General features: G+C 52.4%; 1 long non-coding RNA gene and 2 other non-coding genes across 4 annotated transcripts; 2 read left to right on the top strand and 1 right to left on the bottom strand.

Annotated features, from left to right (window-relative positions):
• Window positions 1–6,131: 6,131 nt before the first annotated feature.
• TRNAG-GCC (transfer RNA glycine (anticodon GCC)) lies at window positions 6,132–6,202 on the top strand. The gene has a single exon. It is a non-coding gene; the product is annotated as a tRNA-Gly (tRNA).
• Window positions 6,203–6,417: 215 nt separating this feature from the next.
• TRNAA-CGC (transfer RNA alanine (anticodon CGC)) lies at window positions 6,418–6,489 on the bottom strand. Its single transcript has one exon. It is a non-coding gene; the product is annotated as a tRNA-Ala (tRNA).
• A 9,438-nt stretch (window positions 6,490–15,927) lies between these two features.
• LOC135450610 (uncharacterized) lies at window positions 15,928–21,680 on the top strand. 2 transcript variants are annotated; one of them, XR_010441112.1, is made up of 4 exons: window positions 15,928–16,053; window positions 16,540–18,116; window positions 20,133–20,227; window positions 21,627–21,680. It is a non-coding gene; the product is annotated as an uncharacterized LOC135450610 (long non-coding RNA). The 2 variants fall into 2 exon arrangements; XR_010441113.1 differs by lacking the exon at window positions 20,133–20,227 and having other exon boundaries at window positions 21,627–21,671.
• Window positions 21,681–22,201: the final 521 nt, after the last annotated feature.

Consider the following 22,201-nt stretch of genomic DNA (forward strand, 5'->3'; position numbering starts at 1 on the left):
CGTTGTACTACTCTCCTCATAAAGGGAAAGTGAAAACTTCATAAGGATCACATTTCCCAAGCAATCTCACTTTCCAGGAGAGGTTGTCTCCATCTTTACAGTGCAGCTACCAAAAAACAGGGATGGGCTGCTCTCTCCCCTACTTTGGGCTTCTGTTCAACTACTGCCGTCTTTTTATCTTAGTTACTGATTGTTTAACATTGGGCTGCATAAGTTTGAAGAGTGAAAGAGTTTTACAAGGTTAAGTAAAAAAATGAGATGCCTGAAAGTATTGCAAAATTCATCCCTCTCAAGTCTGTTTTTTATTTAATGCCTGGATGAAAATATTACCTCCAGAGCAAGTCTCCGTGCGTGTGGCTTGGTCCCCGGGACACCTGCCAAGACAGGAATTTCAGATGCCCGAAATCATGTGCTCAGCAGGTGTAAATTGTGTGCAGGGAGAGTTCACCTTTTGTCCTCAGCCCCAGAGGCACTTTCTCTTCATTAGCAAGGGAAGATGGGGAAAAAGATCATCACCGTTTCCTGACTGCATGCCAAAGTTATGTATCATAAGAAGAAAATCTGTTCATCCGTTCACAAATATGTTTTCTGCTAATCTGTCTTGAGGAAAATGTCTTTGTGAGGAGCAAGGGTGGTGACAGTGGCAGGAGAGCTGAGACAAAGGGACAGAAACAGAAGCAGAATTGCACTGCTGGGATTTTCCCAGCAGGATCCAGGGCAGGTCCTGCCGATGGGAAATGCAAGTGGCTGGTGGTGGCTGTGGTTAGGTGTGAAATCATCCCCATGTCGGGCCGGGGTGTCGGGTGTCACTGCAGTACAGCCCGAGGCTTTCCCCAGGCTCAGTTTAGTGCCCAGCAGCATGTGCTAGTAGTGCTGGTGCTGCTGCTGCTGCTGCTGCTGGTGCTGCTGCTGGTGCTGCTGCTGCTGCTCAGGTGCTCCCCTGCCCTGCAGCGGATAAATCCAGCGCTCTGAGGGGAGAAAGGGGCTGCTTTTCCTGTTCTGGTGTGTTAGCACTGTAATTATGTCTGATTGTTGGCTGTCCAATCGAGATCCCGCACCAGGGCTGAGCTGCAGAAACAAATGCAGAAATTGCAGCTTTAAAAGAATAAGGTCACGGGTCACGTTATTGGTGGCAGAACAAACACTGTAATTAATTGGCCTCTACCTGCAATGGCAGCACAGGAGGGAATGGAAGGAAGGGATGTGGAGCATCCGTGTTTTTCTGGGGCAAATGGCCCAGCTAGGTCTGATGGACAGCACAAATTCATTGGTAAAGAAAAGAAGAAGAGCAGTATCTTTTAGAAAGCAAGACTGCTTGCACTAGTCAAGAGTAGTTATTTTCTCTTTAAACGTTTAAGGAGCTTTGTTGTGGCAGGAAATATAGGAAAAAAGCCTATTAAATTTATTTTCTGTACATGTGCTGGAGTGAGAAACTGTATTCAGCAAAAGCAAGGCAAAAGGCTCTTCAGAATTTGTGCTGTATTATTTTTTTCCCTCAGACAATGACAGATGAAAACCAGCCCTGGTAACTGTACATGTCTGCTGTTTATCCAGGTATTTTCTCCATTGAATTGATTAGGAGAAGCTTAGAAAACCTGTTCAAAGACATATACAAAGATTTTTTAAAATTCCCAGCCTGGCATCCTGTAATGACTAAATCCAAGATTTGAGTCTCCTGTTTGCTTCCAATGCCCATTTCCCTGGCATTGCCTGCCTGGTGGCTTTCCTTTGGGACACTTTAGGCAGGATCTGGGATGAACAGTTTCAGGGTGTCCATGCATTTATAAGGAACTTGCAGATTGCCAGCAACATCATCAATAATTGTGCCAGGAAAAGTTATTTTAAATAACCACATGTATCATTGTCAATTTGGTTTCAGTGACCTTTTGTGATCCAGAACGATTCCATTGAACAAGAAAGGATATTGGAAAATCCCTGAGAGGCTGGTATCTGGAGCAATCAGCATTCCTGGGTGGGAGTGGCAGGGATATCTCGCCCCATTTTCCCTCAGCACCATTTTGACCACACCAGCCATCCTGTACCTTGCCCGGAATTTCAGATTATGCTTTTTCATCTACTGAAATATTTCTCCCTGCAGATTTAAATAATTAATTGGGACGTGCCTGGTGGGTCTTGAGCTAAACTTCAGAGAGGCAGCAGATATGTGTGACCAAGTGACCTTTTGCTGTCCTGCTCGTCCCCGCGCGCTCGCTGTGCTCAAAGGGACGCTGTCAAAATTGCTAGGCCTTAAAACTTTAACCCACACTGACAAGTTGTTCTACATTATAAGTCTCCCCTAAAAGATTACCAGGATTGTTTTGTTTGTTTTGTTCCAACCATCTTTGCTGAGGGCTCCACAGTACGGATTCATTTGTCCTTTTGGGTAGGTGGATATTTTTAAATGCCCGGCTCATTCCGTGACCTGTTAAAATCGAGTTGATGTGCGTGTGCTCCACTCAGGGGAGAACTCACTGGGGATGGAGCAGTTTCTCTGCACTCCACAAGAGGAGGCAGGAACACGCCTGGGAAACCTTTATGGAGAGGCTTTGAGAAGCCATTTTGCAAGGCCTCTTGGTATCTTCAGTGCCTTGGAAGTCTTGACTGGGCTTGCCTGGTGTGTGAGTTAGTGAAACACCAGCTGTTCCTACACAGAGGTTTGCTGTCTTTCACGGTGCTCTGATTTACCCATTGGGCTTTATTTCTAAGATCTCCGTTTACAGAATCACAGAATCCCTAAGGTTGGAAAAAGCCTCCAAGACCATGGAGTCCCAGCTGTGCCCAATCCCACCCTGTCCCCAGCCCAGAGCTCTGAGTGCCACCTCCAGGAATTCCTGGGACACCTCCAGGGATGGGCACTCCAAACCTCCCTGGGCAGCCCCTGCCAAGGCCTGACCACTCTTTTGTGAAGAAATTCTTCCTGAATTTCTAAAAACTCTCAACCTGCTGTCCACCCTGAGCTTCCCTGTGCCAGCCTGAGGCCATTCCCTCTGCTCCTGTCCCTGTTCCCTGGGATGATCCCAAATCCCCCTGGCTGTCCCCTCCTGTCAGGGATTTTTGCAGAGCCACAAAGTCCCCCCTGATCCCCCTTTTCTCCAGGCTGAGCCCCTTCCCAGCTCCCTCAGCTGCTCCTTCAGGATGTCCATGGTTTAATAGAGCTCCACGTGAGGAGGTGGAGCAGAGCCAGCGGTACAGGTACAGCTGTGCTGTCACACTTCCCATTTTCCTGTGCCAGGACAAAGATCAGTGCACACCCATTTTATATGGGCTGACTGCACAGTCCCTCCATGAGACAGGGGAGCACGTGTCCAAGGCAGCAGGCAGGAGGGAAGCAGCGATACCCCTGCCACACCCCAGGTCAGCCACACCTGCACTTTTAGTCTTGATTTGAGCAGATTTACTGCTGCCTATCAACCCAGCCTTGTTCCTGTCACAGTGCACCAGCTGAGCTTGGGGAGAGAGGCTGCGGGTGGCCCTGAGCTGCAGCATCCTCCTCAGAGGGGCACAGCAGAGTCAGCAAAAACACCTGAAGCTCCTGGGCTCTGCCCTGCCAGGCCTCAGCCAGAAGCAGGGACACTTCCACTGTCCCAGGCTGCTCCAGGCCCTGTCCAGCCTGGCCTTGGGCACTGCCAGGGATCCAGGGGCAGCCACAGCTGCTCTGGGAACCTGAGCAGTGCCAGGGCCTGCCCACCCTCACAGGGAAGGATTTATTCCACATATCCAACCTAAATTTCCCCTGTCAGTGTGAAGCCATTCCCCATTGCCCTCTCCCTGCAGCTCCTGGTGAAGGGTCCCTCTCTGGCTCTGCTGTACCCCCCTTCAGACACTGGAAGGGTCTGTGAGGTGTCCCTCAGGGTTTAGGGTTTAGGGTTAGGGGTTGGGGTGTCCCCAGAGCCTGCTCCCCTCCAGGCTGACCAAACCCAGCTTTCTCAGGCTCACAGGGCAGCCCCAGTCCCCTCAGCAGCTCTGTCACCTGCTCTGGGCTTGCTGCCACAGTGCTGTGTCCATGGGGCACACAGAACAGATCCCTCTGCGCTGCAGCTTGGCAGGGAACCTTCTCCCAGCCATTGTGACAGCTGAGGCAAGGAACCCCGTACAGCTCCTTGTTCTGTTGGAGTAGGGTTCTGATTCCTACTCAGCTGAACTGACCCTGTGAGATTTTCAGCAGTTCTGAGGCCTGGAGCACCATTTCTCATATTGCAGGTGTCCATTTCTGCCCCGTTCAGCACCTCCCTACTCCCAGCCAGTTCTGAGGGAAGCCAAGAGTGAGCCTGGCTCACACAGCTTGGGAGCAGATTCCCAGAGAATGTTATGGGGTGACATTTGGGCCCCAGGGAGGCCTGGGAGTCCCACACTCCTCCTGGTGACAGAATTCCCTGCAGGATGTCAGCCAACATTCCCAGATGTTCTGAGCGTTTGCAGAACAGTCCAGGGGACATGAGAAACTGTTCTGTGAGCTGTTAGAGTGCAAGGACAGGTCCCATTTCTGCTCTGAGAACAGGTAGTGCAAAGTCTGTATCACTGTGGGACCCCTGTGCAATAATTCTCCAAACTGTGGCGCAGACAGCACGTTCTGCTCTGCCTGCCCCACAGAGCACAGGGGCACCTGGGGACAGGGAGCAGAGGTGCCCTGCCAGCGCTGGGTGACCCCTTGGACCCATGATCTCACAGGGCTTCTCCAGCCCCAGCCAGCCCCGGTTATCTGGCTCCTTGCCCTCTCTGAGGGCACGCTGCTGGGCACAGCTGCTGGGCACAGATGTTGCCAGGTGCCCCTGCCTGGCACAGCCCCAGCTCACCAGCAATGAGAGGAGGTGGAGAACAGAAGGAGGGGAAGCCTCTGCATGGCTGACTCCCAGACACAGTAAAATGGGGAGTTAGGGCTTCTCAGTATGAATGTCTTCTACCTGAATGCTTGGAGGGTTTTGGTCCTGGCCTTGTCTGAGAAAACTGTTTTGCTAGGCTGACTAATCCAACCATAAGCCACAGCCTAAGTGATAATTATTACTTACAGTTTTTATTATGTTGCCTTCTGGCAGCGGAAGCTGAGAAGGAAAGGGAGCTGTACTGGGTTGTTACCTTGTGGTGTTCATGCACATCCAAGCACAGGACGCTGGAACAGAACCTGCAGTGCCAGAAGGTTGAACCAGAGAACACCTGCTTGCTTCTGACCTGTGCTGACCTTGCTTGTGACCTGTTCCTCCTGCCCAGGCAGTGTTCTCCAGCACTTTTGTACGTAAACCTCCATGTTCCCTTGATGTGAAGCACTCATTGCAGCTTTTCCTTGGACTCTGGCTCACGTGTGGCTGTTTGTGGGAGCGTGTCCAAGGCAAACTGAGCGTTTATTTTGGGACACAGCATGGCCATGTCACAGCACAATCTGGGACTCACTGCTGACATCACACACAGGCACAGTGTGCTGAAATGTCATCACCTGGCAAGTCACAGAGACCATCGTGAGCACACTCTGATGACTCCCTTGTGGGTCAGCTGAGCCTCTGAGCCCTTAACCATTGGCCTCCCCTGGCAAAGTCCTTCCAGGGTGGAAAAGGAACAAAAATAGACATTTATGACTTGATCTGAAAGCTTTTACATGTAAAGAATGATCACAGCACCGTTTAGATTGGAGAAGACCCTTAAGATCGACTCCAACCATAGTGCTTGGGGTAAAGAATCTTGGAAACCTTCACCTGTAATCTCCTGAAGTTCTTCCATTAAATCACTCCTTGCTTATTAGTTTATCTCTGCTACAAACAGAATGCTTAGAAACGAAACAAGTTTTCAAAGAATATACTGAGGAAAAAAAAAAAGTTTTTAAAATTATCACAAAAATAATCATTAGTGACGTCTTGCATCTGTGAGAGATGAACAAGACCAAAAGCAAGTCAGGCCAGACTCTGTGGTGTGTATGGTGGGTGCAGTATACACTTTGCCAGGATTTTTTAAATCCTTTAGAGGAACAATGTATAACGGCTAGTGCTGACTTTTTCAAAACTTTTTTTTCGCTGGAAATGATGGCTGAGCAGAGCAGCGTGGGGCTGAGGACGAGAATGAAGCAGGTGGGTGCGATGCTGCCGATGCCGTCGGTGCGCTGGGTGAGCTGGTTCAGCCAGGGGCGGGGGAGCTTTTCCAAGCGTGCATTGGTGGTTCAGTGGTAGAATTCTCGCCTGCCACGCGGGAGGCCCGGGTTCGATTCCCGGCCAATGCAACTCCCCTTTTTTTTTGCCGGCTGAGGAGCCGCCGCGTTTTGTGGCCGCCGAGCTTTGATTTTCCCCTCGGGGCTCCCGGGCGGGAGGAAGCGATACAGCGATGCCGGGCCGGGCCGGGCCGTGTCGGAGGCGCGGTGCTGGCTTGGCGTGGCGGAACCAGCGGCCGCGCGGAGAGACGGGAAAAAAAAAAAAAAGAATGAAAAAAAGAAGCGCCTGGAGATGCCGGGGATTGAACCCGGGACCTCACACATGCGAAGCGCGCGCTCTACCACTGAGCTACATCCCCGGCTGTGAAAGGCTCCCGCCAGGCGCCCCCAAATGGAGGGCAGGCCGCGGCCTGTGCCGGTGCTGGTGCTGCCCCGTTCCGTCCCCACACAACTCCCTCTGCCGGCACCGCGCTCCGCCCGCACCGGGACACAGCAACAGAGCCCCGCCGGAGGCACCGGGACACGGCCACGGAGTCCCGGGACACAGACACGGAGTCCTGGGACCAAGACACGGAGCTCCGGGGGCGTCAGCGGCCCGTCCGTGTGCGGGGAGCCGCAGGCAGAGCCCCGGGCCTGGGGCAGACCCAATGTCCGTGTGAAACCCTAAATGCCATCCCATGCAGGTGTGAAACCCTAAATGCCATCCCATCCACCCTGCCATGGCAGGAACACCTTCCCCTGCCCCAGGTGCCCCAGCCCCAATGTCCAGCCTGGCCTGGGGCACTGCCGGGGATCCAGGGCAGCCACAGCTGCTCTGTGCCAGGGCCTCACCTCCCTCACAGCGAGGAATACTGGATACTATATTTAATTTATTAAATAAATTAATTTAATTTATTCTCTCACAAGCAGCAATACCAATCCCTCAGGGCCCTTCCACACCCAGCCATTGCCATTCTGACATCCATTGGCCACTCAGGTGTTTCCATCTTGTCAGAAAACAGCACTTACAGTTTGACTTTCCTCCAGCCAGATTTTAAGAAGCTGCTTTCTAGGAGTTACTGGACCTGGTTTTCCTAATCAACACCCAAACTCTGGTTTGTGTGTAACCTAAGGTGCAGAGTGGCCGTGGCTCCTCACCAGGCTGAGCCAAGGGTGCTAATACCAACCTTGCAATAAAAACACCAAGCAATTTAAATCTTTCTCTTCAGTTTCTTCTCCTTTTGTTTACTTTCCTGTAGAGTTCAGAATGGCCAAAAATGAACAATACAGATATTACTATGATGTTATGGATTTGTCAGCTGTGATGGACAGTCACCCAGTTGTGGAACGTCCCCTCCGGGAGGTGGATGGAGGCAGAGCCCATTCTGTGTGCTGAGAAGAGTGGCTCCACATCCAGAGCCTATCAGCAAGTGTTTCATTCCTGTCCCTGTGGCAGCAATACAAGTGCTGCCTATATTGAAGTGAAACACGGCTTCTCTTCCAGCCTGGTCTAACTATCCTCTAGACCGCATCACCTACCAAACACAGAAAAGGTGAATTATTCAGGCAAGACACAGCACGAGGATGCTACGGGAGAAAATAAGCTGCCATAAAGTGACCGAGAAGGAAAATAAAATGCCCATGGATTGTAGCCATGATATTTTCTGAAAAATCCTTTCCTTAGGATTTTTCCTCCTGAGAAGCTGAAAGGCCTCAGGAACAAAATGCAAACAATGGTTATCTGCTGCTGTGGGATGCAACAGGTGCCTCTGTGATTGGTCTCATGTGGTTGTTTCTAATAAATGGCCAATCACAGTCAGCTGGCTCGGACAGAGAGCCGAGCCACAAACCTTTGTTATAATTCTTTCTTTCTCTATTCTTAGCCAGCCTTCTGATGAAATCCTTTCTTCTATTCTTTTTAGTATAGTTTTAATATAATATATATCATAAAATAATAAATCAAGCCTTCTGAAACACGGAGTCAGATCCTCATCTCTCCCCTCGTCCTGGGACCCCTGTGAGCACTGTCACAATGGATGGATGTGCATTGTGGGTGCAGCCCCAGCCCTAGCACAGCACGTTAACAAACAGCAGGGAGCAGATGGGGCCCTGTCCTGCTGCAGGACATTCCCATCCCTGACCTCCCCACCATGGCACACCCCTGACCTTCCCCACCACCAGGGCCCATCCCTGCTCCTGCCCAGCTGGCCGGAGCCAGCCCCTGCTTCCAGGAAACACTTTGTCATCTGGTTTCAATGCGGGCCGGACGCCGGCACAAGCTCCACATTCAGCTGCCTCCAAGGACTACATTCACCTCTTTGTGTTTGGGTTTGTGTGCTGACATCAGGGAAAAACAATGTCACTCTGTTATCTGGCAGCCCCTCCGCATTCCTTGGTGGGATTAACTCATTCCTGCTACCTCGGGAGGGGACCTCAGCCTTTCAGGGAGGCCCTGGGGATGGGCTTTGCTTTGATCTACTCAAGTTTCGGATTTTTCGTCAGTTCTCGTCAGATACACGCACAAACTCGAGTTTTCCAAGCATAAACTCGTTTTTTTCCAAGCACAAACTCGCTGTTTTCCAGTGACTCTTCTGCATGCTAGTGGAGCCTACAGGAGCTCTGCTCCAAAGCCCCCGGGCTGCATGGGAGCAGGGATCACAGCAGGCCTCTGAGGGGACAGATGGACAAGTCCGTGTTTCCTTCCAGCACAGCTTCCTCCCACAGCACTTGTTCCCAGGATTAAATGTTTACACTCAAAGTTCCCTCTGGAAACCAGTGCTCTGTTCAGTAGAACGCAGCAGCAAAGCCCAGTGGTGCAAAACAAACAGGTGAGGAGGATTGGTGTGATGGATCCAGCCCTGGAGCAACGCCAGAGCTGCAGGTCTCTGCTGCCAGGTGTGTCTGACACCTCCGTAACACCTGAGCCCACCTGGCACCAGCATTTACACTTAAATACATCAGATTCTTTTTCTTTCGTCGCATGGCCGTATCATTCATTTGTTTGGGTATCCAAATGAGGGGGTGCAGAATTCCAGCCTCAATTCCAGCCTCTCAGCCTGGAGCAAAGGAGGCTCAGGGGCCCTCGTGGCTCTGCACAGCTCCTGCCAGGAGGGCACAGCCAGGGGGATTTGGGATCACCCAGGAACAGGGACAGGAGCAGAGGGAGCGGCCTCAGGCCGGCCCAGGGCAGCTCAGGGTGGGCCCAGCAGGAATTTCCCCATGCAAAGGGGGCTCAGGGACTGGAGCTGCCCAGGGAGGTTTGCAGTGCCCATCCCTGGGGGTGTCCCAGCAATTCTGGAGGTGGCACTCAGGGCTGGGGACAGGGTGGGCATGGGCACAGCTGGGACTCTGTGATCCTGGAGGGCTCTTCCAACCTCAGGGATTCTGGGATTCTGTATGATTATTTATCTTTTATTGAGCATCCCTCTTCTCCTTCACAAAACATTCCCGTTAGAGACCAGGAAATCTGTGAAGTGACAAACATCAGAGTTAGTGTGTTGGAACAACACTGAAGTACTTAACACTACAGGAATGTGCCACTTACTGCAGTATTTTGTGTAATAAATTTGTCAGAAAAACAAAAAATCACTACAGACTTGTGATTTGCAAAGTTAAACAAGTAAAAAACCTGCCAATGTTACATTTCAAAGAATCAAAGCATCATTAAATTTGAAAAAGAGCTTTCAGATAATCGAGTCCAAGCATCAACCCACCACCATGGCCACCCTGCAATGGTGTCCTCAGGTGTCATATCCCCATATTTTGGAACATATTTCCCACTGGCACTAATCAGGGAATAGAGTGCTCAGAATCACCTTTAGGAAGTTCTGCACACAGGTTACACGAGCTGGAATGAAGTTACCACCTTGAGTCCTCCAAACACAAATGGCTTTTTCTCCTGGAATTTTACATCTTGATTTTTACTGACTCAGCTCTCTGGCTTGTTGGAATTGAAGAATAAAGCAAGGAAGGCTTTCAGCAGCTCCCAGCCATGAAGGAGAACTACAGAGTCCCCATGCTTGGCTGCCTTTTGTTGTGAGAACAAACACAGCCCCAAAATGCAGGTGACAGACGAGCCCATAGTAAACAATTAGGAAAGTTGGAGTTAAAAAAGGAGATAAAAAGGCAGAAAACATGATTAAAGTACTGAGCTGGGAGATTCATTAGTGTTGCAGACAGATAAGTAAATTAGAGCCCTGCAGAAATTATTTGACTGGCAAATTAATTACACAATATTACAATGGCTTTGCCAGCCAAATTTAGCCCTCGGGAAGCAGGTAGGAGTCTGCCTGACTTAATAAAAGGAGCCTCGACTGGTCTGCAGCTTAATCAGAGATGAAAATTAACATTTCAGGATTGGAGGCAAAGGGAGGAGGCCGGGCTCCAGCACAATTACCAGGTTCCACTGGCAAGGAGGCTGTGCAGGCAGCAGGGTGCTCCTGCCTCCTCACAGCCTGTAATTCTCTGCCCTTCCTGGGAGAGCAGGGCACGAGCTGCTCTGGAAACCGGCGTGGAGCCTCGTTAGGTCACTCAACAGGGCACTTTCCATTTGCTTAGGGAATGCCTGATTCAAATATTGCACCCTAGCCCTTAAAAAGTACACTGTAATATTATTATTATTATTATTATTATTATTATTATTATTATTATTATTATTATTACTACTACTACTACTATTGTTACTAATATAGTCCATATTGTTGTTAATATTATCATATTTCCTTCAATGCTGACTTATTCACTGAACCTCACTCTCCATTTGCAGCTCTCGCTCTGCCCCCAGCCAGCAGAAGAAATAGAAGAAATATTTGCTATAAGAAATATTTGGTTTTCAGTTTGTTTGCTTAGTATCACGTTTTTAAGGTATGGATATTAGGAAATCTCTCTCCTGGACCAAGTTCTTTTTTTTCTTTCCCTGGAGCAGCCTTGGAAATGCATATTTATATCCCTGGAACATGTCCCCTTCCATGACAAGCACAGACAGTCCTCATTATCCAGGCTGACCCACAGCATCATTTCAAACATGAAGACCTCAATATCACTGCAGACATTAAAAAATCCCTGTCCTGGGTTTTGCTGCCCCAGAGGTGGCAGCGGCTGTGGTGCCCACCCCGAGCCTGGCAGCCCTGCCCACCCAGGCCCCGCTGCAATAAATAAATCCATTTTCCTCTCCTGCAGGGACCAGGCCTGTGGGATTGCCCTCATTTAATCGGGATCTGACTGATATCAAAATTGACTCGGTTTTCCAATGATACCTTGTAGTGGAATGTTGTGAGCTGGAAACTTAATATATTTCTTCTTGCTTGTCACATCAATATGGGCTAATTTTGTTGGCTTTTGTATTGAACAATCTGGTGAATGTACAATCCAGTTTTGATTTCTCTCTTTATGATGCCTCTTATTATTAAAGCTCCCTGAACCAAAAAATAATGTGTTTTTATTTACTGGTAATATTAATGGGATTCAATTTTTGCCTCAGTTTTAATCTAGTTTTTCCATATTGAAGAACCAGATTCCATTTAATTAAAATTGAATAAAACCCAGTTTTTCCTCCATTCAGTGTGCAGGCTGAGCTTCATTTTGCATAGTTTTATTTAATACTACTCTTCTCAAATCAGTGGTTTTTTACTCACTGTGCTTCAGGTGTTGCAAAAAAGACTAAATTATTTACTATGCATGATTAATTGCCTGTTTCTCCATGATTATTCCATTGTTGGGAAAGGGTGTGCATCCATCCTGCACTTGTGCTGAATTCCAGCTCAGCTTGGCTGGAAGCAAAGAAGTGCTGAGAGAAGGAAAGAGGAGCTGAAGCTTGGAGACCCTCGTGGGTGCAGGATCAGGGAATCCCTAAATGGGTTGGGATGGAAGGGACCTTAGAGCCCATCCCATTATCCCATGCCATCCCATCCCATGCCATCCCATCCCATCCCTTCCATGGGCAGGGACACCTTCCCCATCCCAGGGTGCTCCAGCCTGGCCTCAGCATCGCAGAGCTGCAGTGTTGGGATCCAGGGCATTGCTCTGGTGGCCCTGGGTGATTCCAGACCCTAGCAGGGGCTCACAGACCTGGGCACGGAGTCACAGACACCTGTGCCTTGATTTTAGCCCATGGAAACATCACCGACTTTGTGTGAGGAGTTACAAGCCACAAGGGTTTGAGTGGAGTGACAGTGAATTTGTCACAGGGTGAAAAAGTAGAATTTTGGGGATTTAGAATGGGGGTTCAAGAGGCAAGATGGAGGAATCTGGGTGTGTCCTGTCCTCCTCCTCCTTCTCCTTCTCCTTCTCCTTCTCCTTCTCCTTCTCCTTCTCCTTCTCCTTCTCCTTCTTCTCCTCCATCTTCTGCTGTGAGGGTGACACTTCTGGATTGGTTTGGAGTAGAGACACACTGTCAAACATAGGTGATAGGTATTGGAGAATTATTGTAAATGAAGTACACGTAGTTCTTTGTATAAAAAGCCAACACCATCCCCAGGGCAGGGGCTGTGCCATAACCTGACCTGCTGGACAGATCTCAGCAGGTCAGAGAGAGAATGCCACAGATAAGGAAAAATAAACAACCTTGAAAAGCAGAACCAAGAAATCTCGACTTCTTTGGTCATGGGGCTGGGAAAAAAGAGTTTTTAATACCTTGGGAGCCATTTCAGCAACAGCAAACCCAAGACTGCAGGATGGTTTGGGCTGGAAGGGACCTCACAGCTCACTGTGTCCCACCCTGCCATGGCAGGGACACCTTGCGCTGCCCCAGGCTGCTCCAAGCCCCAGTGTCCCACCTGGCTGGGCACTGCCAGGGCCTTGGTTCAGAGCATGAATTCATGCTGGGTCCCCTCTAGAAGTTAACCCTGTGTTGTGCAAACCAGGCTGTCCTGTCTGGGGGAACAGAGAGATGCAAGCCCTCCCTCCCTGGAGCAGCCCCTTGCTGGGACATGGGGACAGGGGCTCTGACAGACACCGTGTGACCCAGGGTGCCAGGACAGCCCCCAGCCCTGCAGGGACAGCCCTGGACAGCCTGGCACGGGTGCCAGGACAGCCCCCAGCCCTGCAGGGACAGCCTGGGGCTGGTGGGGCCCTGCTTGAGCCGCAGCCTCAGCCCAGGCTCCGCTGCAGGGAGGAGCAGAATGAGGAGGAGGAGGCTGGGCTGGCACGCTCGGAGATCTGCGTGCGTGCATCTCCCACTCACCAGTCATGAGCACAGCAGTGCTCAGAGATGCTGTGGAAAATACCCGAAATAGCTCTGCTTCGGGAGGCCTCGGGGCTCGCAGCCCCGCTGGAAAACGGCTTTGTGAGGCTGTGGGTGACGGGGAAGGACGGGCCCTGCAGCCCCAGGGCAGGGCGGGCTGGGCTGTCACTGTGATGCCGTGGGCTCTGCTCCCACAGCCCCTGGCTGTGCCCGTTCCTCATTCTCTGTATCCCCTGGCTGTGCCCGTTCCCCATTCCCCATTCCCCATTCCCCATTCTCTGTATCCCCTGGCTGTGCCCATTCCCCATTCCTTCAGCCCCAGGGTTTCCCTTGAGCCATCAATCCCATAGAAAACGGGGAGCACTTCAGGCTCTGGTTTGGCTGTTCACTGAACAGCCTGGGCTGTGAGCAGACACCCCTCGGGCGCTGTGTCAGCCCTGCACTGCAGAGCAGGACGGGTGACAGCGCTGCCCTGGTGTCCCCCCTCTGCACAGGTGGCTTTGGCACCGAGGATGTGGCTCCTGATACGAGCCCCAGAGAGCTCACACAGGCAATTAGAAACACCTTGGAGAGAAAACACAGGGCTTTGTGTCGAGTGTCTCCCCTGGCTTCTGCTCCCAGCAACCCAGAGCCACCCTTGGAGCCCGTCACTGCCCCCTCAGTGTGTGCAAGGCCCTCTGGACAGCCTTGTCCACCTGGAGCTGGCCAGCAGCACCTCCCTGTGTGACCACTCACTGCAGACCTGCCCCTTTTCCCTGCTTCTGTGGGGGCTGCTTTTCCTGCTCGGCAGTGTCTTCCAGGGAATGTGCTGCTGAGGGGAAAGATCCCAGATATGTTGAGCAAATCCTTCCCAAACCGAGGAAGGGTTTCACTCAAAACAACAAAATACGTTTCACTTAACGAAAGCGGTTAATTATTCCAGATTTCTGTGTCTTGTGTCAGTAATTCCCAAAATGCAGGGAAAACAATGGGCAATTATGCTATTTTTGACTGTTTGTGGCACAAATACATCAGCCAAGTGCTGTGTTTGGGGGTTTCCAGAGCTGGCAGGACAGCCTGGGGCTGAGGCAGTCCCTGAGAGCGTTCCCAAAGCAGCAGGGGATGGCCAGTGCAGACCCTGGGCACTGGGGACAGAGGGACAGCCCGTGGCCACAGCTGGCCCTGGGACCCTCCCGGTGCTCCTGTGGGGCTCGAGGGCAGCTCTGTGGCCCTGCAGGTGAATTCCAGAGGGGACAGTGTGATTGTGTCTCCATAATCTGCTGGAGGAGCGGGAATGGGGCAGCTCTGTCCGTCTGTCCCTGCGGGGCTGGGCTGTCTGTCCCCATCCTTCCCCACCCCACCTGCAGCCAGTGGTCTGTGCTGTTCCTGGGACGGTTTTGGGGCTGTTTTTCCATTCTCACAGCCCGGCTGGCAGCCTGTCAGCGAGCAGGAGCTCAGCGTGAGGAGCCGAACAGACTCTGCAGCAGTTCCTGCTTTTGGCACTGCCAAGCCTTTCAGGAGAACGCTGCCAAGTTCAAACCCAGCCGACGCCTGTGTGAGCGTGTGTGCGTGGGGGGCGAGTCTGGAGACGTTTTATGTAAGGAAACTTCAGCAGGCACTTTAAATAGTCTGTTTGCTGGGATCGGTTGCATGCAGGGGACGCGTGTCTGACATCAAACCAGCGATGCACTCCTCGTCATGGAGGGGAGCAGCTGCACCCTGGGCAGGGCTGGGCCCGTGGGATCCCAAAATCAGGGAATCGCAGCATTGTTGGGGCTGGAAAAGCTCCCTGAGACCATCGAGTCCAGCCATCCCCCAAGCGCTGCTGAGGTCACCACTGACCCGGTCCCCAGGTGCCACATGCACACAGCTTATAAATCCATTTGAGGATGGGGATTTTAAATCCATTCAAGGATGGGAATTTAAATCCATTCAAGGATGGGGACTCCACCACTGTCCCGGGCAGCTGTGCCAGGACTGAGCAGCACTTTCAGGGAAGAAATTTTCCACAATATCCGAAGGGAACTTGCCCTGGGCCAGCCTGGGGCCGTTCCCTCTGCTCCTGTCCCTGTTCCCTGTTCCCAGCCCGACCCCCCTGGCTGTGCCCTCCTGGCAGGAGCTGTGCAGAGCCACAAGGACCCCCAAAACTCCTTTTCTCCAGGGTGAGCCCCCAGAGCCAGGGCTGGAGCTGGCCCAACACTCCAGCAGGAATGTTCCCTGAGCCAGCATGGTGCTGGAACATCGGGGAGTGTGTGCAGGGTGGGAAAAGCCAAACTAAACCCAAACCAAACTAACAAAAAAAACCCCAAATGAAACCCCCCTCAAATCAAAACACAGACGACTCCCCAGTCCTCGTCTGTGCGGGAGCGCTGAGCGGCGGGGGAGAGTCCGGAGGGAACAGAGGGACAGCCCGGGATGGGAGCGGGGCAGCACAGAGGGGACAGAGGGACAGCCCGGGATGAGCGAGTCAGCCCTGGATGGGAGCGGGTCATCCCGGGGTGGGAGCGGGTCATCCCGGGGTGGGAATGGGTCAGCCCGGGGTGGGAATGGGTCACCCCGGGGCCGCCCCCTCCCGCCGGCCGCCCCCCTCCCCTCCCCCGTTGTCGGCCCCGGCGCTCCCCCGGCGCTGCCGTCACCCGCCGCCGCTGACGGGCCGTGACGGGCGCTGACGCGCGGCGGCGGCTGCGAGGGGGCGCGGCGGCCCCGGCACCGGGATCCGCTCCCGGCTCCCGGGCTCGGTTCCGGGCTCGGTTCCGGCTCCGCTCCGCGCCAGCGGCCGAGGCAGGTACAGTGGGAAGGGACCGGAATGGGAAAGGGATGGGAGTGGGATGGGGATGGGGATGGGGATGGGGACGGGGATGGGGCTGGGAACGGGTACGGGAACGGGGACGGGAACGGGGACGGGGATGGGAACGGGTACGGGAACGGGGACGGGGATGGGGATGGAGACGATGGGGTGGGATGGGATGGATGGGATGGGATGGGATGGGATGGGATGGGATGGGATGGGATAGGATAGGATAGGATAGGATAGGATAGGATAGGATAGGATAGGATAGGATAGGATAGGATAGGATAGGATAGGATGGGGTGGGATGGAGGGTCCCGGCACTCAGCCGCCTTAGCCAGGCGCGGCTCGGCGCGGCTCGGCACAGCTGGCTGCGGGCGGGCAGATGCTGCGGCGGCAGCGCGGCGGGCTGGGCAGGGAGCAGATGGGCTGCAGCGAGCGCCATATGGCCCGTTCAGCCTCTCACCCCGCGGATATCATCAGCCGCAGCCCGGCCGGCACACGCAGCGCTCCCGCGGCAGCGGAGCCGGACACCCAGCACCGGGAGCATCTCTGCGTTCGGACCCTGGCAGGAGCTGCGAGTGGCCGGCAGCGACACGGGGACAGCGCGGCTCCCACGGGACCGTCACGGGCTGGCAAGGACTCCGTGGAAATGGGCATTGCTGCCATAAACACCTCGTGTCGGCGGACACCGCCTGCGCGGCTGAGCTTCAGGAGCGCACCGGGAGCGGGAGCAAAGGGACAATAACGCTCCATTGAAGTTTCTGGGATATCTGAGGGGGATAACGGAGTGCTTGTGAGATGATGGCCCGTTCACACCCCAGCCTGGCAATGAGACCCCCCCGCTCCGACTCACATCGGACATGCAGCTTCGTGCGTGCCTTCAGCCTCCCACGGACATCAGGGCTGTGTCAGAGCTGCCGTGTGCCCCATGGGCTGTGGAACACGAGTGTGAGCTCGGGACCGAGTGCCCCGGGCTGGGGCTGCGGGGAGGGGAGCTGGGAGCTGCTGCAGCCCTGGGACACCGACCTCGAACAGGGGCTGGCACTGCCCGGGGGCCAACACCAGCTCCAGGCTGTGCCTCGCTCTCCGTTTGGGGACCTCACACCCGTGTGACACTGGACAGAAGGACACTCAGCCCCTTTCCCCTCTGAAGGCTCACTGGAGGGGCAGCACTCTGGATCTGGGTGATGGCAGCGGCACAGCTGTCCCTGTGCAGTGTGTCCCTGCTGGGGGGCTGGCAGTGCCCCCTGCACCCCTGGGCACAGGCAGGGCACCCAGCCCCTGATACACAAATGTCCTTTTGTATTAGATCCTCTTTGTTGGTCTGAAACTTTGGTCTGTTGGAGAGGCAGCAAATCCCTTCCCTGCCAAAGTCTGTGCTGAAACACACAGCAGGTTAGACAGGGTGTGAGCAGTGGAAGTGTGGCCGTGTAGGGAAGGGCCTGATGCAGGGGCTGCACTGGTGCTGCAGGGGCTGCACTGGTGCTGCAAGATCTGCACTGGTGCTGCAGGAGTGTCACTATAGGACATGAAAGAACACAAGCGCACACCGCTGTTCTCAAGGTGAAGGAAAAAGGGAAGTTTATTTTCTGACTCTAACATTTATAGATTTCCAAAAGTGGCAGTGGATTGGAGGGTGACAGTGCCACCTCTCCAATGACACTGGGCAAACCAACAGTCCATCAACTCTCTCCTCCGCCATAAAAGAATGCAAAACAATGAGTTATTTACAGAAAGTGTGTGAGAAAGTTCACTACAAGAATGTCAACATCAAAAGGCTCAGAAAATCCTAAAACCCAGGGTGACACAGGAGCTGCTCTGGGGCTGCAGGAGCCTCCTGAGGATGCCCCACAAGCTCAGCCCTGCCGTGCCCACCGAGCCCTGTTGTTGGCTAAGGGCTCTGTACAAATCACAAACAGGACAGGACTGCTGGGAATGTGCCTTGAGCTGTTTGATTTTCCAGCATCAGCCTCATTCCATGGTGATGAAAATGGGAGGATGTCATCAGCTGACATCCCAGGCAGCAGATAAAACTCCATTATTAACCCTAGAACTTGGTAATATCTCACTAGATAAACTTTTCTGCAGTTTGAAGAGTTGTTCTAACACGGGCTGCACGACAGACAGGGCTGACATGGGTTTGGGGTTTCTATGGGATTTTGGGTTTTTATGGGATTTGGGGTTTTTATGGGAAATGGCAGCCAGGACTGCCATGGGTTTGGGGGTTTTTATGGGATTTGGGGTTTCTATGGGATTTGGGGTTTTTATGGGATTTGGGGGGTTTTATGGGATTTGGGGTATTTATGGGATTTGGGGTTTCTATGGGATTTGGGTATTTATGGGATTTGGGGCTTTTATGGGAAACGGCAGCCAGGGCTGACATGGGTTTGGGGTTTTCATGGGATTTGGGGCTTTTATGGGATTTGGGATTCTTTGGGATTTGGGGTTTTATGGAATGGCAGCCAGGCTGACTGGGTTTGGGGTTTTGGGTTTGGGGTTTCTATGGGATTTGGGGCTTTTATGGGATTTGGGGTATTTATGGGATTTGGGGCTTTTATGGGAAACGGCAGCCAGGGCTGACATGGGTTTGGGGTTTATGGGATTTGGGGTTTTTATGGGATTTGGGGTTTTATGGGAAAGGCAGCCAGGCTGCATGGGTTTGGGGTTTCTATGGGATTTGGGGTTTTTATGGGAAATGGCAGCCAGGGCTGACATGGGATTTGGGGTGTTTATGGGATTTGGGGTGTTTATGGGATTTGGGGTTTCTGTGGGATTTGGGGTTTTATGGATTTGGGGTTTTATGGAAAGGCAGCCAGGCTGACATGGGTTTGGGGTTTTTATGGGATTTGGGGCTTTTATGGGATTTGGTGTTTTTAATGGGGGATTTGGGGTTTGTTATGGGTAGAAATGGCAGCCAGGGCTGACATGGGTTTGGGGTTTTCATGGGATTTGGGGTGTTTATAGGATTTGGTGCTTTTATGGGATTTGGGTTTTTTTATGGGAAATGGCAGCCAGAGCTGACATGGGTTTGGGGGTTTTATGGGGTTTTGGGGTTTTTATGGGATTTGGGGTATTTATGGGATTTGGGGTTTTTTATGGGAAATGGCAGCCAGAGCTGACATGGGTTTGGGGGTTTTTATGGGATTTGGGGTTTTTATGGGAAATGGCAACCAGGGCTGACATGGTTGGGTTTATGGTTTGGGTTTTATGGAATGCAGCCAGGCGACAGGTTTGGGTTTTTATGGGATTTGGGTTTTTATGGAAATGGCAGCAGGGCTGCAGGATTTGGGTTTTCTGGATTTGGGATTTGGGGTTTCTGTGGGATTTGGGGTTTCTATGGTAAATGGCAGCACCAGATGCCCTTCCCCTCATGCCCGTGACACCAGCTGGGCCGGGCTGACCCCGCAGGAGCCGTGGGCTGCGAAAGCTCCCCCGTGGCACCCAGGGCCTGCCAGGAAGGTGGGCTGGCACCTCAGGGAGCGCCCATGGGGATGTTCCTGCCATCCGGGCAGCCCAAAGTGTTCATGCTCCCCTCTGCCTGCCCTGTGCCCATTCCCTGGCGCTGGGGTCCCCCAGGAGCCCCGAGGGGCACCCCAGCCCCTGCGGGCACCCCCAGCCCTGCTGGCAGCCCTGGGGGCACGGCGAGGTGTCCGCAATTAAACCCTTTGTGCTCCCGAACCCCGCGTTGAGGCCGCGATTGTGTTGGCGCTTATCTAATTTGGAGCTCTTTTTCAAAAAGCACGGAGTCTGGAATGTTTGTTCTCCGCTTTTTTTCACATCATTACTCTGATACTGCTTGATTAGCTCCCTCCCCAGTCATGATTGGTAATTAAAATAGGCATTAAAATTAGTCACTTAGCAATTTTGCTGTTCAATTGGCAATTAAATTACTTAATTGCAATTAAAGTCCTAATTTTAATTGGCAAAATGATAGATGTAGATTTAAGATAATATGTATAAATACTTTAATAAGTGTCTATATAAGGATTACTTAATTACTCAACTTCAAGTTTATGCTGTTAACTTTAGAACTTTTAAGTGAGTAATGAAATTTATATTACATCTATTCTAAGGATATGGTAATTAGATGTATCACCGAGGGCCCTGGCTGGAGGTTGGTGTGGGCTGGACCGGCTGTTGGGGTGTCACTGATGGAGAGGTGCTGCAGGTGAGGGAGGCTGGCTGAGCTCCTCCTTTGGGGAACCCCAGGGACACAACCCCAGAAAATGTCAGTCTGGACAGCCCTGAGGTGTCTCACAGCTTTGGGGAGTTCATTACTGACCCCAGAAATGCCATTCTGGACAGCCCTAGGTGTCACAGCCTTGGGGAGTTCCTTACTGATCCCCAAAATGCCATTCTGGGCAGCCCTGGGGTATTCTTTTCTGGCCCCAGAATATTCTGGACAGCCCTGAGGTGTCTCACAGCTTTGGGGAGTTCATTACTGACCCCAGAAATGCCATTCTGGGCAGCCCTGGGGTGTTTCTTTCTGGCCCCAGAATATTCTGGACAGCCCTGAGGTGTCTCACAGCTTTGGGGTGTTCCTTACTGACCCCAGAAATGCCATTCTGGGTGGCGCTGGGGTGTTCCTTTAGTGACCCAGAAAATGCTATTCTGGACAGCCCTGAGGTGTCTCACAGCTTTGGGGTGTTCCTTACTGACCCTAGAACATCCTGGACAGCTCTAGAGGTGTCTCACAGCTTTGGGGTGTTCAATATTGACCCCAGAAATGCCATCCTGGACAGCGCTGAGGTGTCATAGCCTTGGAGGTTTCCTTTAGTGACCCCAGAAATGCCATTCTGGGCAGCCCTGGGGTGTCTCACAGCTTTGGGGTGTTCATTACTGACCCCAGAACATTCTGGACAGCCCTGAGGTGTCTCAGAGCCTTAGGCTGTTCCTTCTGCAGGAGTTCTATAGGATCGGGAGAACACAGTGTGGGACAGTCTCTCGGGGTGGGAGCAGTTTGGGTTCCTCTGCTGTTTGTGGGGTTTCTCTGGTGTCTGTGGGGTTTCTCTGCTGTTGGTAGAGTTACTCTGGTGTTTGTGTGTTTCTCCGCTGTCTGTGGGGTTTCTATGGTGTTTGTGGGGTTTCTGTGGTGTCTGTGGGGTTTCTCTGCTGTCTGTGGGGTGGCCCCAGTGGCAGGAGTGGGTTGGGAAGGAGCCTTTCCTCAGTTTCCCAGGAAATTTCAGTGTTCCCGGGCAGGGCTGTGGGAGCCAGCGCTGCCTGCTGGGCTGGGCTGGGCTGGGCTGGGGGGTTTATCCCGGCTGGGCTATGGGGTTATATCATGCACTGGGCTGGGGGATTTTATCCTACACTGGGCTGGACTGGGAAGTCTTATTGGCACTGGGGTATGGGGGTTTATCCCGGGCTGGGCTCAGGGGTTTATCCTGCACTGGTTTGGGGGAATTTATCCTGGGCCAGGCTGTGGGCTTTTATCCTGCACTGAGCTGTGGGGTTTTATCCCAGGCTGGGCTGTGGGCATTTATCCCGGGCCAGGAGCTGGTTCTGGCCCCGGGCTGTGTGGGATTGTGTTCCCTTCACCCCTGATGCCACTGTGTGCTTTTTTCCAGGCCAGAACACAGCGGTGGGACATGCAGGGTGGAGAGCAGAGCCCAGCAAGGACATGCAGGGCGGAGAGCAGAGCCAGCAAGGACATGCAGGGCGGAGAGCAGAGCCCAGCAAGGACATGCAGGGTGGAGAGCAGAGCCCGGCCAGGCCAGGCCGTGTCCCTGCACCCTCCTGAGCCGGGCCCGGCACCGCGGGGGCAGCGGGAGCCGGGAGCGCGGCTGGCATTGGATGAACGCAGCGCCTTCACTGCACCGCCCGGCCCAGCAAACCCACCCGGGATGGAAATGGGGAAACTGGGGGCTCTGGGGAGAGGCAAAATTAAATAAAATAATAATTAAAAAAAAGATGTGCATTTTAATAAATAATCATCAGCCATTGAAATGACTAAGTATAAAATAAATAAAAATAAGAAAGTTTAATAAATTAAATAACACAAAAAATGACAAATAAAATCAAATATGAAGTCCCCAAAATAATGAATAATAAATTAAGCAGTGAAATAAATAAAAATAAAAGCTAATAAAATAGAAAATAATAAAATAAGAAATAATTAAAAAATAAACAAAAATAACTAAAA

This window comes from Zonotrichia leucophrys, chromosome 7 (assembly GCF_028769735.1).
Source record: "Zonotrichia leucophrys gambelii isolate GWCS_2022_RI chromosome 7, RI_Zleu_2.0, whole genome shotgun sequence".
Classification (NCBI taxonomy): Eukaryota; Metazoa; Chordata; class Aves; order Passeriformes; family Passerellidae; genus Zonotrichia; species Zonotrichia leucophrys.